This window comes from Lipotes vexillifer, unplaced genomic scaffold (genome assembly GCF_000442215.2).
Source record: "Lipotes vexillifer unplaced genomic scaffold, Lipotes_vexillifer_v1.1 scaffold1616, whole genome shotgun sequence".
NCBI classification, from domain to species: domain Eukaryota; kingdom Metazoa; phylum Chordata; class Mammalia; order Artiodactyla; family Lipotidae; genus Lipotes; species Lipotes vexillifer.
The window spans coordinates 279,507-283,825 of NW_006790438.1; the positions used below are offsets into that span (position 1 = coordinate 279,507).

Genomic DNA, 4,319 nt, shown 5'->3' on the forward strand with positions numbered 1-4,319 from the left:
ATAAACAAAATATGGTATATGAATGGAATGGAATGGATTATTAGTCAGCCATAAAATGAAATGAAGTTCTGTTACATGTTCTAACATGGGGAACCTTGACAACAGGCTAAGTGAATAAATAAGACATAAAAAGACAAATATTGTGTGATTTCACTTATATGAGATACCTAGAGTAGTCAAATTCTTAGAGAAAGAAAATAGAATGGTAGTTAGTTACCAAGGCCTACAGAAGAGGGGAAAATGGGGAGTTATCATTTAAAGGGTACAGAGTTTCAGTTTGACATGAAAAGTTCTGTAGATGGATGGTTACACAACAGGGTGAATGTATTTAATGCCACTGAATTGTACACTCAAAAAGGGTAAAAATCATTAATTTTATGTCATATATATTTTACCAGGATCTCTTTTTTTAAAAAGACCATAGTGGGTCTAAGCTATGCTTCATTCAGCCAAGTGTTCATATCTGATAACAGCACCAAGGAAACTATTACAAAAAAAGACAGAGCTGTCCATCTAATATCAATTTAAAGATCAGTAAAGAAAGCATAAATAAATTATTAAGGAAGATAATTTAAATGATACTGAACTGAAGTTGGGTCCACTTGACAATTTACTGACACTGGGTTGTGGTGAAGGAAAATACAGCATTTATCGTAGGCACCAAGCAAGAAGAATGGGCAGCTCATGCTCAAAAGAACCAAACTCCCCGATGGCTTTCAGGGAAAGGTTTTTAAAGGCAACATTCAGGGTGAGGGTTGCAGTGGGTATGACTTTCTTCTGATTGGTTGGTGGTTGTTAACAGGGTGGTGTTTCAGAAATCGTAATCACCAACCTTGTTCCAACCAGTATGGGGTCTCTATGCTTGTGGTCAGCATGGAGTCACCATCCTCAGCCTGGGTGGGAGTCTTTGTCCCTGCAGAACAACTCAAAGATATGTGTCAGATTGTTGTATATATCCCTTGAGGAGGAACTAGACCTCTGTTTTACTGCTGAACTACTGTTTCTTGACTGCTTTTCCTGTGTTTCTGCATTCCCTCACTTCCCTAATTAATAACTGCTTGTGCCTACTCTTTGGAACTTAAGGAAGGCCTAGGAGACCAAAGCCTTTTTCTACAAACAAGAAATGGGAGACACAGAGGGGCTTTTCTACCTAGGAAGGCTCTGCAGGCTCCTTCTTGGTTTCAGCTTCAGGTCTTCTCAGCTTGTCTCTCCCATTGTGGAACCACCACCTTATGATCTGGGACAAGGAGAATTAGGGCCCCAGTATTCTCAGAGCCTCTGTGTCCAAAGCAGAGCTTCTATCCCATGAATTGGGGCTGAGCGGAAAGAAAAGGAGTCCCCCATCACTTGCATAGAACTTAGCTTCAGAAACAGGTAGCTGGGGTCAGGATGAGAAATGCTGATATCCTGCCCTGCCTGGGAAGACAGCCCTCTACCTGGGATATGTGGGGAAAGGAACCCTGTGCTCTTGGCTGCACCAGTCTGCAGTAGAGTTTCCACTATGGTGAGCTGGGAGGGGAGAGGGGATAAGTGGGTCCTGGATCAAACACCTCAGGGTTCACTGAGCTTTAGGAGATTTCATTAAATAAATATTTCTTCATTTGCTGTATGCATCCAGGACCATGTTCAGAGACTTTAAATGGCTGTCCTTTTATAATTATTACTGATTTTTTTTGGTAGTGAGTCTGAAGAGCTCCTCACATTGTCATGCTGGAAGTGAAACTCTAGCCTTTTAAAAATGGTTCTAAGGAATCCCGTAGTCCTTTAGATCCAAGTTCTCAAGACAACATAAAGCCCAGTCCGAAGAACTAGAAGAGATACTAGAATATATCTGTCTTGGACTTCCCTGGTGCACAGTGGTTAAGAATTCGCCTGCCAATGCAGGGGACAAAGGTTCAATTTCTGGTCCGGGAAGATCCCACATGCCTTGGAGCAACTAAGCCCGTGTGCCATAACTACTGAGCTTGCGCAATAGAGCCCATGAGCCATAACTACTGAGCCTGCATGCCACAACTACTGAAGTCCACGTACCTAAAGCCCGTGCTCTGCAACAAGAGAAGCCACCACAATGAGAAGCCTGTGCACCACAACGAAGAGTAGCCCCCGCTCACCGCAACTAGAGAAAGCCCGCGGGCAGCAACGAAGGCCCAACACAGCCAAAAATAAATAAGCAAATAAATTGAAAACAAAAACAAAACAAAAAGAATATATCTGTCTCCTCAACTGTCTAGTACTCAACAAGTACTAGAGCCTAAATAAAGGTATGTGAGGAAGAAAACTGTGAAATATAATTTATATAATTATGTCATTCTACCCACACTTCAGTCCAAACTTGAGAAATTGCCAGGAGGACAATTTATACATCTAATTTAAGAAAAAAAGGAAAAAGCAGTTCTGAATTTCTAAAAGCTATTTAGGATAAATTGAAGATTTTTGCTTCCTATAATTCCCTACTTTGCCTCTAAAATAGACCTGAGCCAACTAACCCACTTCTTCTCAAGAGTAAGCATTGACAGGACTATGTTCCTGTCACGTATTTCTCCATTGTTTTCTCTTCCATTGAAAACAAAAGAAAATGTGGCTGGTGATGGGATAATTATCAGCAAGATCTTTAAGTTAAAATTCAAGATACTTCTCTGTGTGTATACCACTCAACTAGAATTTAAAATCCAAGGTGACACCTGAGGCTCAATTTCACAGCAATGAGGAATAGGAATGCTGCAGGACATCCTGAAGAGGTTCACCTCTCTATGAAGGGGTGCCTAGAACTGCAGAAGCTCATTTGAGTAGGGTCTTTGTACATCTCTAGGAATAAACTGAAAAAATAAACCCTTCAACAAAAGAGTGGCACTGAGCAATGTACAGTGCTTGGTTCTTGCCTCATGAAAACACCTGAGTATATTGTTCTCATCCAGTTGTGCTAATTGTGAGGTCTGGCCCAGTGACAGTCTCATCACCCTATGGTATCAATTATTCTGTCCTACTTAATTTTCTCTAATTTTGTGTGACCCCTAAGTTACGTCCCAGGAAGTGATTCTCTTTCAGATTATTCCTCATCTAATGTCACCCTCTTAAATGTAAATTCTAATTTGTACCTTTGGCTTCCTCCTTTCAAAACTCCCCATTCCACTGTGGTTTAGTTTAAGACTGTAAATTTCCTTGCAAGAGAGCAGATTATGATGCTGCGTCTTGGCCCAGGTGGGTTAGTCCCAGTGACTGGGAAATCTCTGGGATTTCCAGGGTCAAAAATGCCAATGGATATATTTTTCACATACTGAGAATATAGGTGATCATATCTGGCCTTTACTGATTAGCTTCCGGCAGCCTGAGGGGCCATCAAGAGCAGGTGAATAGGTGTACCCCACACAGGGGCGTCTGGCAGAGAAGGTGAGCAGCGGCTAGAATGGAGCCAGCACTACAATCCCCAAGCTGTGTGCATCTCAGTGCATAACTGGGACCCCAGCAACATGGGGACCAGTACAAAAGTCTTCACTGAAACTTCTCTGGCTTTTATGTGATTTACCAATAAAAGCCTTGCTGTCAGAAAACATCTTTCTTCCTTTAAGAATGTGACCAAAACAGTGACCATTGCTGAAGTACCAGCAGCCAAAATGAAGTTCAATCCCTTTGTGGCTTCTGATCAAATCAAGAACCAGAAAAGGCACATCAATGTACCTTCCCACATTCACAGGAAGATTCTGTCTTCCCCCTCTTTCCAAAGAGCTGAGACAGAAGTACAGTATTCGATCCATGCGTATCCAAAAGGATGAGGAAGTTCAGATTACGCGAGGGCACTGCAAAGGGCAGCAAATTGGCAATGTAGCCCAGGCTTACAGGAAGAGAAGTATGTCACCTATACTGACTGACTGCAACGAGAGGAGGCTAATGGCACGACTGTCCATGTGGGCATTCGCCCCAGCAAGGTGCTTGTCACTAGACTAAAACTGGACAAAGACCACAAAAATATCCTTGAACATAAAGTCAAATCTCTCCAGGTAGGAAAGGAGAAGGGCAGACATAAGAAAGAAACAATTGAGAAGATGCAAGAATAAAGTCATCTTATATATAACTTTCATTAAAAACTGTTAAAATGAAAAAAAGGAGAATGTGGCAAAATGTGTGTGATAGAACACTAGATGAAAAGTCAAGGTGTACCCAGTGTGAATAAAAAGAATGCATATGACCAGAAAACAATGCTGGAAGCCAGTGCATCAAAATGTTTACAATATTAGTTTTGGATGGTGGAGTTATAAATGATTCTTATTTACATCCTTGTATCTTTGTAAATTACAGCAAACATGTATTTTTCTCCACACGTG

General features: G+C 41.4%; 1 pseudogene; it reads left to right on the plus strand.

Moving 5' to 3' along the window:
- Positions 1 to 3,611: 3,611 nt before the first annotated feature.
- On the plus strand, positions 3,612 to 4,052 carry LOC103088401 (60S ribosomal protein L26 pseudogene; annotated as a pseudogene).
- The last annotated feature ends 267 nt before the right edge of the window (positions 4,053 to 4,319 follow it).